Source organism: Anopheles bellator, chromosome 2 (assembly GCF_943735745.2).
Source record: "Anopheles bellator chromosome 2, idAnoBellAS_SP24_06.2, whole genome shotgun sequence".
Taxonomy (NCBI): domain Eukaryota; kingdom Metazoa; phylum Arthropoda; class Insecta; order Diptera; family Culicidae; genus Anopheles; species Anopheles bellator.
This window is the reverse complement of record NC_071286.1, coordinates 16446825-16465452: the sequence shown is the minus strand read 5'-3', so window position 1 is coordinate 16465452 and position 18628 is coordinate 16446825. Positions and strand designations below refer to the sequence as shown.

Genomic DNA, 18628 nt, shown 5'->3' with positions numbered 1-18628 from the left:
TCCGGATGAAATTTTCATCAAGCTTCATCCTTTCACGTAGTTCCCCCAGAAAAAAAAAGGATAGTGACTCACCGGTGGCGGTGGCGGGTTCTGGACGTGGAAACCGGAACGTGCGAAATTGGACGAAATTGGTCGGTAAAAAGTAGGATGATCCATTTTATTTTACGTCACCGCCCTCCCGGGTTCGGTCCAGCGGCTCGATTTCGACCTTTCGGGCAACGTTTCCGAGCGATGTGAGGAGCGAAATAAATGGCCCCCGCCGGGCGCGTTAGCTTACTAATCTCTTAAAGCCAACCGGATACAGCTTTAATTGTGGAGTTTTTACTGAGAGCGGGCGATCGGTGGGATCACTTTCGGATCGGATACACTTCAGCACCCTTCTGTCGGACGGAAGCAAGACCGGGACCAACCGGAACCGGACCGATGGTCCGGAGGGAGGATTTAAGTGGGCAAGCTGCTGAAAGGCGAACCATACCTTCCCGGATGCCCTTTTCATTCTCTCCGCCGGATCGGGGCATAAAAACCCCGAGATTCACCCCCCCGGAGAAGGGTTGACATGTCCTTGACGCCGTTCGCCATTCGGACGGACGGAGAAGAGGATCCGGCCGGCCCAAACAGACCAAAAAAAGATTGGAAAGGATGAGCGCAAACTTTAGCCGGAACCCGGAACCGCACAAAAAACTTTACCACGCTGTTGTGTGCGAGGGGCAAAAACTACTCAACATTACCAAACCGGAAGCATAAAACCGTGTAAATTGAACGTGATGCCGGGGCGAAAGTGAAAATGGACGCTACGGGGCCCGGGCCACACGGATGCGCACGGATTAGAACTTAATCATGTGACAGCTTACAGAGGGCCGCCGGGCCAGTTGGTGCACGCGGGTGTTGCTGTAATTCGTAGTGAAGGCCGAAACCCGGTTAAACTTTGCCGAAAGCCCCGCCGGCTAGGCCCAAGACCTGCTGGCAGAGTGGGAGCGGAGTGGAGCGCGCATTTGCTAATGAAGTTTTGGGTTGAATTGTGTTGCACTTGCGATTTGGGACCTTTCCCCGAGGTCTGCCCATTGAAATTGGATTGGACTTGGATTGCGTGGCTTGGAAAGTCATTGGACTACCACCAGCTGAAAGCGCAACATATTTACTCTGACGAGAATCGGTCAAGCAATGGGGGGGTTCCAAAAGGAAGGTTTACGAGATCCGCTTTAAGTTGAGTAGCAGTTACTGAGATGAAACGAGTTAGTGAGAACGATAATCAATAATTTCGTAGAATTTTAGTTGAGGATTCACAACTTTGGAAATAAATTTTTGAATATTTCCCAATTCCCCCTTTCGTATAGCGTTCCATTTCGTAAATGCCAAAGTTTTTACTAATAGTTTACAATTTCCAGAATGAAGTTCCACGTTTTAAAAGTCAACTAATGGGTCGTTTAAAATCCAAACACTTGCTTTATCACTCTATATCGATACCATTCTCTTGTTCAATTTTGTGGAAGACCATCAAAAAGTGCCCTGGTTTAATATTGGCCCCTTGGAAGCAAGGTTCACCACTTGGCACACCACGTAGTAAATGCACCCTCGGTCCGGAACGCACGACGAAACCCGTAACTAAGGCAACCGCCGGCAGCACAACCAACCCCCCTCTCTCTGTCTCTCTCGTTCTCTGACAGGCAGCTGTCATCTGCATTTGCCGGTGTCAAAAGTTTCGTCCATTTCGTGCCCCGGCAAAAGGGGCAACAACTGGCCACTGGCAAACAGGAGTAAGCGTTTCGCCTGGGCGCCATCCTGACTTGGACGGCTGCATGTTGTCTATTTGCAGCAACAAACAGCCAGACCGAAGGAAGCGAAGTCTCGGGGGGGCCCGGGACATTCTCTGTTCACGCTAAACGGATTTAAAGACGCTCCTAATCTTAATTAACATTCTATTTTGTGCCCTTCCCGCGGGACTCGGATCCCTTTGCTCGATTTTTGCGGTCTGCGGTCGACTCCGACCTGTAGTTCTCCTGCAAGGCGGTGGTGGTCACATTTGTTCTGCACTTGCGCCCTTCTGCACACAATGGGCGGTGGATCTGATATCCGGTGGTCGCCATAAAGTAGGGTTACACCTTAGCTCCTGGGGTCGTCTCCACATCCGGAAAAGGTGGTCGTCGCACACCGCGCGGCCGAGGTTTTGTCAACATGACACCCATGCACACGCGGCCGGCAGGACGGGCGGACGGGGTCCTTTTTGGTGATGACTGCGGTTTTTGGGTTTTGTTTTTTCTAGTTTATCAGCGTGCGAAGCTATATTTTGGGGTGACTATTTTAATACACTGTCCCTGCCACTGTCTGGACCTCGAGAGCATGAGAGCACAAGGGAGAGAGACGGAGACAGAGAACGGTTTTATTACATTGATAGATTCATAAATTAATCACAACACGAGATAAGCGGGAGATACTCCAGCGGTGCCCCATAAATTAGGGCAACCGGCAGTAAGTGAGCGGTCTCTCCTGCACGGCCTGGTCTCGGCTGGTTTGGTGTGTATGCGATCGAACGATCGATCGGAACTGCGCACGCACGCACGACTGGTGACCATGATCTTCATCGGTTTTTGGGAGGACTGGGACTTGGGTTTTTTTCTTGGGACCGAGGAAGGAAGCCAGCAAGAGTCACCACCGGCAGCAACCACCGGCAGCAACCGTCGGCGAAGATCGGTAACGATGATTGCGGCGCGCGTTGTTGGGAAGAATTATGGCAGACCGTCCAAAACGAGACAGTGTGTGTCCGTGAGTCCGGCCGGCTGGCGATCCTCGGCCACTGATACTGGCCGACCGACCGGCCGGTGATTATGTAAATTTTCCCGCGACGACACTCTCCGCGCGCGGAGTATCTTCCGTCCCGTCGCCGTCACAACCCAAATAATGGCCGGTGTCTGCTTCGTGGTCCCCGTTTTGCGGACATCCAAAGGGTACCGATATTAGCCGGACCCCGCCGGAGGGCGAACCGGTGAGCCACCAAAAACGGCGGCGGCGGCGACGGTGGCCCCCGGAGTTTTGGCGAAACACCTTTTGCGCCGATATCGATCGCTGGGTGCGGGTCGTGGCAGGAAGCGGCGGCGGCCCCTAGCCGGTGGGACACCGGTAATAATGCAGATGAAATCGGCGTCACCACTTAAAAACATCAAACTTCACGTGAGAACCACGACCCCCGGGTGGGGAACAATGTAACTACGGGATTTGGGCAGCGGGTTGTTGCGGGCCGCGCGAATAGAACACTAAACACGGGCCGGGCCAGGCCAGGCCAGGAATTCTTCACCCCAAAAACGCCAGACAGCTCCGCTGGCCAAAAATGGCCATTATGTTTAATTGAGCGAAAAAAGAACGATGATGTCCACGATGCCACGATGCGCGATGCGTCAAGTTTGTGTGGAGTAACTCGAAAGTGTTCATGTCTTTCTCTCTGCAGTCTTGTTATCTCTTGGCAAGCCAGTGTCAGTTTTGGGTCCATTTTTGGAAACGGTCGGCCACAAAACCGATGGCAAGCGATCTCGTTCGAAACAGAACCACAGGCTTCTGGGGCCTTCGCTAGCGATCGACCGATCGACAAGAGAAACAGTTGAAAACGTTGTTGTATTAATACTTATTAATATGTATTAATCGGCTTTGTAGCACTAAGTACTTTGACTATAAATCGGTAGTGAAATGTAGTTACAATGTAGAAACAATGAATTATTGACATCGAAATAAAATGATCCATTTCGAATTCAAACCCGATTGAATTGACGCTCAAGCTTTGGATCTACAATTTCTTCAACAGTTGCTCGAAAGCTACTCCAGTTCGGCGACCGATCCCTCAAAATAATGTGAACTCAATGGACGCTTTCCGGGCAATCAACGCGATAAAAGTGACACACGCTTCAATAAAACCCAATCCACGGCCCGGCCACCACGGAAAGTAAGAAAGCAACTCGAGCGATGATAAAGAAGCTGCGTCCTTTCCTTCCTTCGCCGAAACTACAGTGCCGAGTGCCAACGACGGCGGAGCGACAGGATGTTCGCAACACGCTAATAATATTTATAACACCGGGACCGGGACCGGGATCGGGACCGGGCCCGGCGGCAAGAAGTCACCAGCAAAATGGGGACCCCCCCGCCCGGTGGTCTCGGACTGGTCCAGCAGCGGCGGTGGTGGTGAAATAAAATTTTCCACTGCGTTTAACCGGAGTGGAGTCCTGGCGCGCCTTGCCGCCGGAGTTGACAGTGTGCCCCGGGAGCGCGGGCCCGTTAATCTTCCACACAAAAACGGACCCAAATGCGGCGCCTGGAAGGAGCCGCACAGACGACACCAGCAACGGCACCCAGCAGAAGCCACAATTCTTGAGCCGCAACCAAGCACAACGTGTGTCATAAATTGTGTGTCCTGGTGGGGCTCCTGCCGTGCCCCGAGTTCGCCGCCGCCGCCGCCGTATGTTGCGACACAGTTTTAATAACACTGGTGACTGGCGCCTTCTTGAGATGGCACCAGAAAACTGCAACCAAAAGTGTTACTTTTGGCAATCGTGCAACATAATCATCAACTGCGAGTGTGAAATAATCCATAAAAATGAAACATACCGTGGTGGCCGCACCGTTGCGGCACCGTAACTAGCAGCTCGTCCGTCTGCCAAAAGCGGGCCCCAATCAAGACGATGTGGAGAATCGGGCTTTACTGGCTACGCGCGCATAAAATGTAAAAGAAAATCGGAACAAAGGATCGCGTTCGAGAGAGCGAAGTGGATGTGACGAAAAGTTCCCGAGTGTCGATGGTAGTCGAACAATCAGCTAATCTTGAAACGAAGCTTCACAAACGGGGTGCCACCGGGTGTCCTTCTCAAAAGTAAGCGGGAATTTCCCAAAACCGAATCAAGCAACATTTTAATTACTGACTCTCGCCTCTCGGTGGGCCGTTCTCATCGAATCCCGGAATGCTGTCAGCGCGTCTTTGGTGAACTACAAAGTGGGACAGCAAAAAAATTCGGGTCGCATCAGGATACACACTGGGCCGACGACACGGCCGCCTTCCCACACAGAACAGAGTGTAATTTTCCGCTTGATGTGGTGAAAGTAACAATCACACAATGGACGCCCAACGCCCACCAGACCGCTCGAAAGTTTTCGCCTCTCGCGACCAGACCGGACGACCTTTGGCCGGAAATGACGCCGAAATCCCTTACAGCATCATAAATTAGGCGCCCCACCAACGCCCGCCCTTCGAGGACGCGTTCTGGGAAAACCCGAAAAAGGGACGAAAAAACGAAAAAAAAGAATAACAGCCCATAAAAGAGCGAGAGCGAGAGAGAGAGAGAGGAAAAGGGCATGGCAGCGAAGGGAAGCCCCACACAGAAGGCAGAAAGTTCGGCTCCTTCGGTCCTCCCTTGTGGTCGGTACTCTCTAAGGTTCTCTCTCTCTCTCTCTCTCGTGGTCACCGACACAAGGACCATCGCCGGCGTATTACAGTGAGTTTAAAAGAATGTCATTCTTCCTTCCTTGGCTGGGGTCCCCCCCTTGAGCCTTTGGGGCAATAAAATAAAACGGAGCCTCGAAGCTAAACGTCACATTGACGCTCGATTCGAACGCACTGATATCGAAGGGGTATTTTGAAGATCCGATTCGGTTCCTTACGCCCATCACTCCTGGTAGTGGCCCTCTTCCTTGGCCTCAATTTTTCCGTTTCCTCGTACAGCCAGCCGATCGACCGTTGTCGATGGGGGGTTATGTGGGATCCGGTTACGACGGCCGGAACAATATTGTTTCCATTAACCTAGAAACTTCAGCAATCGCCCAAGTATCGGCCCCCGGACAACCCCTTCACAAACCAAACGGGGGAAGAATTACGGTTTTTCGGGGTTAACATGTTTACACACAACAAGCGCCGTGGTGCCTTCCGTTCACCACAGCACCCGCCAAAAGGACACTTCTGGTTGAGGGGTCTTGACAGAATAAATTAGTTTTTTCTTCGTGCTCCGGGTGGGTCCTTTTTTCCGTACGACGCCGCGCGTATTAATTTTGCATCGACCGCGGGTACAGTGGTGGGCATAACTGTAGTGTCGCCGGTTTGTTAGGCTGATCGAATGCGTACCGGGTCGATACACGCCACCCGTCACTGTGGCCTCACTCGACTACGGGCCGACCCGACCCGACTTGACATACAAACACCGCCCGGTGCCCGAGTGACAGTTCGTGTCTTATCTGCCCATCATCTGCCAAGCAGCATCCCCCGAGCAGGATATCGGCGGTGAGCCAACTAACGTGCCGGAGTGAGTGACTGCGGTCACCACGCGACAACGGGAGCCAGGCTCTGCGCTGCCATTAAACTGGGTGACAGACGGTTGCTGAATATTGATCCCAAAGCCACCATAAGAACCGCACCACCGCCAACCACAAGGTTGGGCTTTTTTGGTGAAGAAAATTCTCCCGGGGGTTTGTTAGTTTGCGGCGGACGAAAAACAGGACCCCGGAGCGGCCAGAATGCTGCAAGTCAAGACGTGACGAAACTTCGTGACAAGAGTGAAGATGCTTTGGAAATTAATAAATACAACTTAACGGGTCGCTGCTCGATCGGACCGTACGACGAAACCCATCGGGAAGGGAGGATGTGAAAAACGCAGCCGACACCCGACCCACACTGTCAGCGCCCATGTGTAGTTCTCTGGTTCGTCGTCGTCGTCGGGTGAGATTAATTGTCATCGGCTTAACGGGAAAGCGACCGTTGAGTGAAAGTAAGCCACCCGAAGCCTCGAGAGCCCAGATGACGGACGCAGTGTGTTTGCAAAGAGTGGCCCATTTTCGGGGAAAAACTGTGGGAAACTCGAACGACGGGAAACCAATTATCGGACCGTGGCCGGGCGTGCATCTCAAGGATACACTCCTTAAAATTTTCTTGCCAACGGAAAACCCAAGCCACGTAGCCAAGAGCCGTGCTTCATAAATCATCCCGTCCGGAGGAACATTTCACGGACATTGTTTGTTTGGAAGGAAAGTAAATCATCGGCCATTTCCCGATGGCTTGTCAACGCGGCGACTTCCGGTGTTTGTTTGTGTCTGCGGACGAGGTCCGAAGGAAGAAAATAAAACAACCGGAGTTTTCGCAGACCACGGAACAGGACTTGAGAGCAGGGCGCGTACACCCGGATGTGGCACCCGAACAATGATTGACGACGACTCTGGTGCGCCCGAAGGAATTCCGATTTAAAAATAATATTTATCCTCGCCATATTCATCAAAACACTGGGCCCGATGCATTCAGCCGGTCCCAGTCGATGACGGTGACGATGATGATGATGGTGGCTAAATTTGGCATTCGCCGTCGGCGAGTTCCGAGAGCCAAAAGAAGGAAAAAAAACCTCTGCCACGTGACACGTGATCGGAGGGCACTGTTTATTTAGGGGATAAATACTGCTGCTGCGCCGCTGCTCGACGCCTCGTTGACCGTTCTCAGGCAGTTCCCGCGTCCGTGCATCCTTCGCCACTCACCAGACCGCGCCCATCGAACGCCAGATGGAGTGCAGATGAGTCCCCGGTCGATCGGGCCAACCATTGGGATGGGATAATTATGCACACTGCAGATGCATTAACATACTTGAAAGAAAACAGTTTGTGGAAGTCTAGCGTTCCACAAAACTTGACACGGGTGAGAGACTTCCTGTACCCGGTTTTGACATCAGAAGTCACAAGCCTTCAGCGTGAAACAATTCTTCGAAAAACAGTATCTTTGCCATTCGGTCCTTTCTTCAGTCCTCAGGAATTAATGTTAATTAGATTGTGTTGAATAATAGAGTTAATTCTCTTAAATTACTTGAGGTCTTCTCAGGTATTCAGGAGGTTCAAATTTTGCACTCAAGTTGATCAAGCACGGTCAAGGTTCGAGTTGACAATAAAGGCATGTGTCTTGTAAATTGCCGCATTATGCTGTTGTATAGTCTGATATCTGAACCACTACGACTTTTTTTTTCAGGAATTAGTACTTCTTTCATCAAGTTATGGTAAGCGTTTGTAAATTGCTTCCAAATGTTGATGTAGACCCCATTGAGGAGAAAGCTTCAATTTCACAAAACTGTAGTTGAATCTCATCCACAATTCCAGATTCCTGAGAACCTTTTCTAAGAATATTCCAAGCACTTTCCATGATTTCCTCAGAATAGACTTAATTGCGTTCGGACCCATTTTATGAACAAGGACAGCCATTGTATGTCGGACTTTTAACCTTCCGATTGAAGCTTTCGTTGAATAGTGACGGATTTGACGGTTTGAAGAGATTTTGTAGTTAAGATGTTGCCCATACGTTTTTCAATTCATGTTGCTGCTAATTTCTTACCCCAAGCATATTTAGCACGATGAAAACGACCTTCATTTACATAAGAGTCCAAGGTACAGTTCGTCCCCAAGTTCCCCTCACAAACTATGGAGAACTTGAGGACCTTGATTATATGAACCTAACCCAGACCAGAGCGCGCTCTGATCCGTGGCAGGTAAGGCACGACTCCTGGATTAAATCGATGCTTGATGCTTGCTCGGCCAACATTTATCTTCGCCAACCTCAAAGCGAAGTGCGTGAAAAATGATTCTCATTCTTGCCACCGCCAAGGTTCTATTTATCTGGCACACCAAATTGATTTTTCTTTTAATTCAATCTGCCACCGTTAGCTTTTGGCGGTTAGTTCTCCCGGGTGCGTCTTCATCCATCATCAGTGCGCCAACTTCCCGCCGAGGGAGGCTACATAACTCACTTCCGACTCACCTTCGCCCGGCGGTCGGGCTCGTCACACGACGAGCAAAGGTCATGTAAAATCAAATGCAGGCTGCGCACACGACTGCACCAGCCCGAGGCTCGTCCCGGTCGTCGCCGTTGCTGCCAGAACATGCGCATTTTGTTGTTACTATTATCTGCGACTAAGATTTATGTTTATGCGGTTTCGTGCTATTGTTTTGGCACCCGGGCTCGGGAAGTGAATCGTTTTCCTTTTCACCGAATGTGTCAGAATGATGAACGGGAAGGAAAACTGTTTGTGAAAACAAGTGAACAGCAGCGCGGCAGCGTACTGACTGCCTGACTCCTCCGCGGAGGCTCCTTTGCATAGAGGTCCCACACCCGGTCCCGCGGGGGACCCGGAATCGGAAGCACGCGCAAAAAACCCGGACAACCTGACACGCGGGTGCGCACGAGCGGGCTCTGCCATTCTTGGGTTCCGCGCTTGGAGTTCCGCGAGTTGTAGGATTCGAGCCGAGCTGGTGTAAGCAGTGGTGGGATTGAATTGATGGTTCGCCTCCAAATGGCGGAGCTAAATTGAGGCTCTCTCCTTCTCTCTCTCTCTCTCGTGTGTCGCTCCCCAGGGGAACTGACGCTGGCTGCAGTCATAGAACACTATTCCCCGTGGGTGGGGGTTGGTCCATGAATATTCATAGCGATCAGCTCCCCGCGTGTTCGTAGCTCTAGGCTGTGGGCCGTGAAACGGACCTGGACATCGGGGGGACCGGGACCGTTTTCGCATGTTCCAAGTCCCGTGTCGTGGGGAGGACCCCGACGGAGACCGCCACCACGCGGGAGATCTAATTGAAGTATCTCAAATATCTTAATTCGTTTAATAAACATGTAAAAAAGATTTAATTAAAAGCCGCGCCGAGTGTGGTGGTGTCTTTCGGAGGCGACACACCTCAGGAATTCCTCGGCCACATCCGGCATGGTCAGCGAAGCCAACCGAACCACAGCAGCAGCCGTGGGAGAGCTCTGCCGGTGGTTTACATACACGTAGCGGCGACCCCGATCCTCGCCCGATTATCCGGGCGGGGGTAGCTACCGGATTCCGCCCACAGGTGGGTGGCTGTGTGAGGTGCAATTCGCATCGCAACGAGCATCAAACATGCACCCCGTCTCCAGGGCACACTAACGGGGCCAGAGCTAGATAAAGACACTAAGCAGCAGTCGGTCGAGCGGCGCGCTCCGATGGTTCCGATGCTGTTTTTGCGGGTGGACAACAAGATTTATGAAATCGTAAAGTATTGGTTCATTTAAATAATTGAATATGCAAATGTGCTGCATGTGCGAAAAACGCGAAACCGTCCTGTGTATGTGTCTGTGCGGAGGGGGGCCATGTAGCGCCGCGTTCGGTTTATGTGTGCCTCTTTTTGCGTTTTCATCGCCCGAGCATAGAGCGGGCAGCGCCCGTGGTTCCGTTCGCGTGAGATTGTTTGTTTGCGCAACGGCCATTGCGTTCGCTGTGAGCTTTTTTCTCTCGCTGCAACGAGTCAACCGCAGCAGTGCGAGTAGCTGAGGGCCCCAGGACCTCGCAAACGATTGCAGTTCAAATAAATCTTTAAAATCCTCCTTCGGCTGTCGCTGCTGTCTGGCGGGACGCTCGGTACGGTAATTGAAAAGGTAAACATGTCCAACGGCACACACCTGGCGGCTGGTGGTTCGAACGTAATCCATCTGGGCTCTGGCCAACACAAAAACCACGGCCCCGGAATCGCACGATCTTGACATAGGTGCCTCGAACACTGGTGCCGTTTGATTAAACATCGCTGTTGGATATGCTCTCGTGAGTCGGTGACATATCCTGCCGAGACGTTTTGACGCTAAACTCGTTGGCAGCAGGTGGTGGATATTATTGACGGACGTGGCCGGAGATCAAAGGTTACAGACTGCATTTTAATTATTAATACCTGGGACAGAGAGCTGGACCGGTGGCTGGCAAATCGAATGGCGAGAGTAATCGAAAGTCGCTCTACGAAAGGAAGCAAGTCTCATCGTACATCGCCAATTGTATTAGCGGCACTCGATCACACGAGAATATTGCTTTAAAATTCGATAAACTAGAAGCCGATCGGTACTCGTTAAAGAATGTAACCTGCATTGGGGAACTGCACCATGATGGGTCTTCTGTTTCTTCATCGTATTCTGCGCGCGGTTCGATGCAAAAGAGGCCAAGGTACACGGGCAAGAGAATGCAACAAATGAGATTACGATTGGATCGTAACGCGGTGCTTCGCGCAACCCGCAGAAACAACAACCCTTCCGTGTGGTTCTCGCCCCCGGGGGCCGGCTGTAGCATAACGGATCGATGATGAATCCCTCTCCCGGTGGCGGTGGCCGCACCGGAGATGTGTAAGCGAAGAATGATCATGAAATATGAATGCCAGCGAAACGCGTACTTTGATTATTAATGCACATTTGATATTGATATATTGCCCGGTAATGACGTTACAACATTGGCCGCTGCGCGCTACCTTCTTCAACTTCAACACAACGCACACAGGTCGCCTTAATAGCGCGCCCTCGGCCAAGAACTCGAAACACAGCGACCGGAGAAAACCCTATTATCCCGGAACACACCGGGGGAAGTTGTTGCTCGAACCATCAGGCCCGGGGTTTTGCTAAAACAACGCCGACGGAAACCCTTTCCCGGCAACTTCCAGATCCGCGGGTGCACAACTCAGCAACTTGTGTCGGAAGATTGGCGAACATAAAACGATATTCCCGGTTCAGCGCGCCATATGGTCGCCTGTGAAGTCGCGAAGAACTTATGGCATGTGTGTGGCCGTCATCCGTCGTCGCCACCGCCGGAAGTGCGGTGGCGGTGCTGACTTGCGAGATTGCCAACACCATCCACAGCCCAAGCAACATCAAAATGGCCCCGGCGAGACTTAAAAGGCTAAGCACGGAAAAAGTGCAAAAATAAAAGGAGCACATCACCGGGCAGCACCGACGAGGCCGCAGTGGCAGTAAAAGTGAAACAACGCACCGGGGCCGGGGGGGGGGGTTTCCAAATAATAAAATTCCTAGATACCCGCTGCGGCGATGGCGGGGCCCGCGAAAATATTGTCGTATTATTTTCATTTTAATTCAATGGCGGAGCATAAAATGTCGGAAAACCCCTTTTTATTTCCCAACAATCTCGGCGCGGATCTCCGCGTTCCCCTTTCCGGCCGAGGGGTCTACTACCAAGGATGGGATTCCCTCGGATTGGTGTGCGCCGTGTGAGTGAGCATAAAAAAGCGTGCCGTTGTTTGTGTGCTAAACGCGTGTGGCTTCCGAGAGCCGCGTTCTTGACTTCCATCGCCGAAACACGTTGCCCGGGCCCCGTCGTCAAGCGGAACCCTTTCGGGAGCCGTCCTCCGTCCGAATCCTGCTGAATCCTGCGATGCGTGGCCGCGCGATTATGTGATGCGGCGATGCTAGCGAGCGATAGGAGACGCCCTTCGGAACGCTGGTGGGATTTTTTCCGCTGTCCATTGTCCCGGTGGTCTCGGGGAGCTCATCAGCGTTCAGGACTTTGTTGACGCATTAGGAACCGGCGAGGAGCGTTTTTGTCCCTACTTAACCCGGGCCCCGTAAGGTGTTTGGACTCGGCAGACACGGCAAAGGGACCGCACGTAAGCACTTTATGGTGCCCGCGGTGCCCGTTTTCGGTACACAAATAATTCACCGAATCCTTCGTGTTGCGTTGATAACCTCAAGAATCTCGCGCGCGAATCAGTGACGCGCGACTTGTGGTTGTGGCCCCTCAAGAAAGCCGGTGCCGGGTCCGGTGCCGGGTCGTCCCCGAACCCTGTTCGCTTCTCTCTAATTTAAAATCTCACTTCCAGCCGAGCGCAGCGAAGGGGTGTGAAATTGAAACCTAGCACGCGGCCGGCGCAGAGGACCAGAAAGGATTTTCGGTGGTTTTGATTAAAGCAAAACAAGGGAACTAAGGCCGGGCAACCTTTCGGTTGGTGCACATTTTCTGGTCCATTGTTTGGTCTGGTCCCGCAGAGGGCATGGTGCGGAATGGAACCTGAGCATTATGAGCCAAACGAAGCACGGGGTTTTCAGTTTATGATTTCGTTTCTTTCTTTTTTTTTGCTCCGAAGGGGTAGAGCATGGCAGAGTGGTGGTGTTCCGGGCCCGTTGACAGGCGCGGCATTAAGTTGAGTTTTAAAGATAATAATAATAATGATGATGATGATGATGGTGATGGTTCCCAACGACTGGCTGCACCGGAGAAACGGGATCTGGTCAGTCCAGGGGGGCCGTTAGTAACCCGACCCCAAAACCGGTAAATAACGAGTGTCCGTTGACAAATAGTGCTCGACGGCGCTTCGCTGAATTATGATGTTACATGAGCGTTTGTTACAGGCCTGGTCTCCATTTTCTGGACAACATTTCCGGAATTGTGTGCCACGAGGCGTAATGAAGCTTGGCAGAAGAAAAAAAAACGCGAGTCCTGCCAACTCTTCATAATCGTCAAGCGTGTGTCATCAAAACCCTGTCCCGGGTCCCAGGATCTCCGTAGCGTCAAGAGTGAAACAGAATACCATCTTAATTTTTGCTGACGAAACCGAAGATCTCTCCGTCGTCGTCGTCGTCGTAATGTACCGCCGTTCGTGCGCCATAAATCGCACACAACCACAACATAATTTGGTTGCCGGCACCACGCCCGAAGGCAGAGCATACCGCGAAAAACGTGGCCAATATTCCAAAGTCGCGCGGGCTTTTCCGAGTACCGAGTACAGCGGCCAACAGGAAGTAACGTAATTTGTGGGGAGCCAGGAAGGAAGACCGGAAATTGCTTGGCATTACAATTTTGCATAAATTTGGAGCCCGGCGTCCCGGCGTCCCGGGCCCGTTGTGGTTAGGCAGTTTTTTTTTTTGGCGGACTTTGCCTCCAGATGATAGTTCGAATGTGTTTTTTTGGCACTCCTGACGGTGAATCGGCCGCCATTTGGGAGAGTTAGAATTGTGGAAGCGAGCCCTGGCCGAGCTCCGATTTGTCGAAACCTGGGAATTTATCATACTTGACGGGTCGGCACACAACAAAAGGGACCTCTCCATTACGCACAGTACACGCTCGGCCCCTCACGTCCTGGGGGGAGATGTCTAGTCATCTCGGGGTGGACCGTACCGGATCAGCGGGATAAGAAAATTGCTTGACGACCGACGGTTTGCCCCCAGGGGGAAGCCGGCACAGGATAATGACTGCCAAATCCTTCGATCGATCGCCACCAGCACCGGGGTGGGGAGGACATGATAATGGGACCCACTCTCTCCGGCCAGCAGCCCAGGCGACGACGACGACGATGATGATGCGTTCGTATTGTCCTCCGGTCGCTCGCACCGATAAGTGGCTTCCAATTTTCCATCGACAGCATTAATGTTATCTTAAGAGGAATCATCATCATCGCCCCGCGCAAAGACCAAACATATTTAGAGAGTTCCGCAGGGGGCACGGGGCCCGGAACGAATTGGAGGGGCTTATGCTCTCTCTGCGCACTCCCCGCCCGACGTGCAATCGAGAATCGGTTCGATCTCGTCGCGGCGCAACAGGACCCGCTGGTAATCGAAAACGTGGCCGTGCGAGGGTCGGTGAAATAATGGACAAGGACGACCAGGAGACGCGCTGGCGCGCGCCTGGGCTTAGCAGGCACTTATTAGCGGTAATGAAAACGGATTATTATCCTTTTTTCTGCTGTTGCTGTTGCCAATTCGGAGCGCACGCTGTGATTAAAAGGGGTTTCGAGTTGAAGAGGAGGCCCTGCCTGGTTAGGGCGTGATGTCCTCGGCCGGGTGACGTACGGCCACGCCCAACAACTCCCTCGACGCGTGTGGGAAGCACAGGCGGCACTTTTAATTACGCTTCACAAGATGCCAATCAGCAGGAGCGAACACATTGTCGTGCTCGTCTCAAAAAATAACCCCCCTTATGTGAAGGTCACAGCAGAAAGTGGTTCTAGAGACTGAGTATTACCGAATGCTCCAACCGAGCGCAGGACCAACGCTTCGGACGCTTGAGGACCTCGCGTCAAGAGCGTATCAATTACCATCTTGACGCACTTCTGAGCCCGATCGGCGATTTAACGAAAACAATCGAACGTTGAAGCCCTGTTTCCGCCTCACAACTTCAATTCGGGAGGGAAATTTTCGTTTGCCGGGGAAAAAAAACTATTTTAAGGACACTCCTTGACAGCAGGGGTTCCGCCCGGGGCCCGTCGATTTTTATCGCCAATTCGGACACGTGGCCACGCTGGCTGGCTGGCTGGTAAAGGGTGTGCTGTGCTGGCTGGTTGAACAGCTGAACTGATTCCCTGGCTACGTGAGCTGAGATGAGGCTCCGTGTAATGATGCACCTTCGATACCATCTGGCAACCGGCCGTGTCCGCTCCCGAAATTGGTTCAAAAATAGTGCAAACACAGGCGCGCGTTGTTTGTTTAAAGCCGGCAAACATGTTGCTCATTTAAACCTGAAGCGGTCCCCGGAACGAAACGGTTCCGTCGGCAACGAAACGCCTTGAATGCCTTGTGGAAGTGTCCTCTCGGCTGCTGTATCCTTTGCGTGGCGTAAATTAAAAAATTACGAAACAATGGCAATGGCTTCCTACAATGCACGGCCGGGGCGCCGACGTAACGATGATGGGCCCTCGCTCGTTAATACAATTAATGTAAATACAATCTGAGAGCGCTCCCCGCCCCAAAGCGGATCTAATTCCGCGGCGTCATGTTCCTTTTGCCTTTCAACACACACAAGCAGGCATCATGGTGAATGAGTGTAATTAAAAGGAATCAACTGACTAACGTAATGACATGCCGTGGCGGCGGCAGCGGCAGGACATACTCCGGCCTCCGGATCCTGCGAAAGCACTCACACAGGCTTGGCCGCAAAATAATGAGCCCCCGCGTCACACAATGCACACGAGCCCCTTGTTCGGCGTAATCATTATGAATACGTCATTATGCACGGCGCGCAAGCCGATGGGGCCGCCCCACCCGGCTTTTGCTGGGCCCACCCACCACAGCTGATGTCCGCAGCGCGGCGATGGTGTGACATCCGGAAAGTGTCCTTCCTGCGAAAGTTCGACTAATTCGCCGCCACAGGCACTGGGAGTCAGTGGCGCAGAGAGCGAGAGAGAGAGAGAGAGAGCGAGAGAGAGAGAGCTGGGAATTATCTTGCAGCACTTTGGAGTTGCCGAAAATTCACTGCCGAGGAGCAACTTGCAGAAGCGTCCGCATTGGGCGTGCAAAATCGGTTACTGTGACCGTCCCCGGATCCGGAAAGACCTAAAGGCTCGACCAGGATGTGGCCCCCCGGGGGGGTGGGTGGGTGAGTATATTAAAACTTTATTAAACACATTACGATAATGACTTTCACATCTCGCATGCTGCTGAACGACCATGGCGTAGATTACTTGGGGCGGCCCGCCTTCGGGGCTTTCGGCTGGCGGTGGCGAGAAGCTGGTGGGGAAATATGGCCGACTCGCTATTAATGTGTAATCTAAGTGCCGGGCCGGGCGCGCTCGGGAGCATAGCCGAGATTTGGTGTAAAAAAAGGGGAGATAAATCACTAAAAGCCTAGCTGAAACCTGGTTGTTCTTGGTTCTTGGTAGGTTCCACGCCGAACGGTTCGGCATTCATATTTAATTCGCAGGAGCCACGGGTGTTGGTAGTATGACGAGGCTTTAGTCGAAAGTTAAAGGACGCCAGAATGTGATGGATGTAATTTTAAGCTTCGAAAAAGTTCTCTTTTGGAAGCTGTTAAACTTTTTTCTAAAATGAAGACTAGGACTGTAGGTGTCAATGTAGCACCCATCATAGAGCTGGCAACACTGCCACTGTTTTAACATCTGGCAAAGGGTTTCATCTTAAAGCAAAACCAATTGTGGGCCACAACTATACCACAGCCGCCAGCACAGATATGCTGTAGCCCTGCCAAAGCTTATGTTCTTGGGACGAAGAAACATGACAATAAAAAGCGGATCATTTGATTGAGATTCAAGAAGCCATCTTTGCTGTCTGGCTGTGACTGGCGATGAAAAGACAATTCGTTTTGAGAATCCTAAACCGTCAAAGGTTTTGCGTAAGTCCAGGGCGAGCTATCAACAATTTGGCAGAATCGCTTGTTTCAAAAGACGAACAACTCTCTAGGCGTGACCTCCACGAATTGCCAGAAAGAGAGAAATGGGAAGTGCTTCGAATAACGTAGATTTTTCAAACTTCAATGCCATAAAAGTGTCGTTTGTTAAAAAAAATGTCAAACTAGAAAACTGTTCTGATTGATCTCAGGCGAACCTGTTTATGATCCTGTTTGGCAATAAGGGGCCGAAAAAACGAATCAACGAACTGCTGTGGAATGATGTGAAATTCATAATACGCAATAGCCCAGCCGCCATAGCTCAGCATCAACATCAAAGTTGATGGCCGATGCCGATGCTTCATCGCCATCGTATCGTCGTCCGGGCTCTAAGCGCGACCGATAGGTCCCCCGCGCCTGGAGAGCTACAAAATACACAAATGAGGTCCCCTGGAAAAAGTGCCCTGCTTTTCGGCTGACATCAGATGGCACTCATTTCATTAGCACCCCCGGAACCACCGGACCACTGGGAGATGGACTTGTTGCCGCGTCCGGGCGAAAACGAGCTGGCCGTCGATTGCGAAGGAGGCGCACGGTGTTTAACGAAGCGATGGATGGATGGCGCGGCGTGACCCCGCCGTCGGGGCCGATGTTTAAATTGAATTTAATTTCACGAGCAATGTTATCGGCATTTTTTGACCGACTTCGCGGGGCGTTTGAAGTGCATCGTAACGCCCACTCTGTTGGCCCACATTTTTATGGCTTTAATTATGGCGTTTCGCATTTTCCGCGACGTCGACATCAAAGCGCGGACAAAGGATGGAAAATGTTATTGGAGCGAGAAAAAAAACTATCTTTTCCTTTTTACTGTCGAGCCAAGGGACGTCGTCAGAGGACGAAAACGAACGACGGATTATCCGGCAGATCATCCAGACAAGGCGAGTCGGACACAAAAATGAATCTCTCGTTGGCGCTCAAGGATAATTGCACGGGGCACGGGGCGGGTGAAGGAGTGCATTTTTTAATTTCATTATTCCCATCCAGCGCATTCTTGTTCGCGTTTCAGGGTGCCATTTTGCTGCCGGGCTGTGCGACGGATACGACGTTTTCTTCTCACATTTCGCGCCGACCCGCGGCAGGGAGGAATATTAAATTGTGGTTCAGGGACACGGCCATCACCATCACGCAGGGCAGCATCTCTGTGCAAAGTGCATCTCTTTCATTTTATTGCTGCGCAAACGAAGAAAAGAAGTGCAACGTTAATAGCGTGCTGGACACAAGAAAGACACGCACGGGGTCGGCAAGGGTCACTGGAAACCACTTAACACCGCAGCGAGCGCTCTCTCTCTCTCTCTATCTTGGCCGGCTGACTTTGTGGCGCAATTTGATAATGGAGGTATGTCCTTGCAGGACACAACCAGACGCACGGCTTCGCTTCTGGCCGTCGCGCTTCGCTAATGGACGCACACTGTCTCGGGGTGACGCTAATCAAGCGCAGGTCCTGGCGGCCTTCAACAAAACTTTTGGGATCCATCCACGGGCCAAACGTGGGGCCAAGCCAAGGACTTTCGGAGCAGTCTTTGGTCGCGCGAAGAAAGAAGCAAAGCTCTTAAATGGTTGCCTCTGTGTTGGCCACTGCAAAAAGTAGAAGCCTAGCGAGCTTCGCCTCTTTTACCGGTGTTTACCGGGTCCGGGGGAAGGATCGCGGAGAAAAGCGTCTCACTTTCACACGGACCGAGAAGGAGACATTAAAAACATTTTCCTAATGGCCCCTAAGACCATTACCCATTATAAATCAT

At 51.8% G+C, this 18628-nt stretch overlaps 1 protein-coding gene across 1 annotated transcript in view; it reads right to left on the bottom strand.

Annotated features, from left to right (window-relative positions):
• The window catches only part of LOC131207084 (hornerin), a 69341-nt gene that overhangs the window by 13075 nt on the left and 37638 nt on the right, over positions 1-18628 (bottom strand). The window lies entirely within an intron of this gene.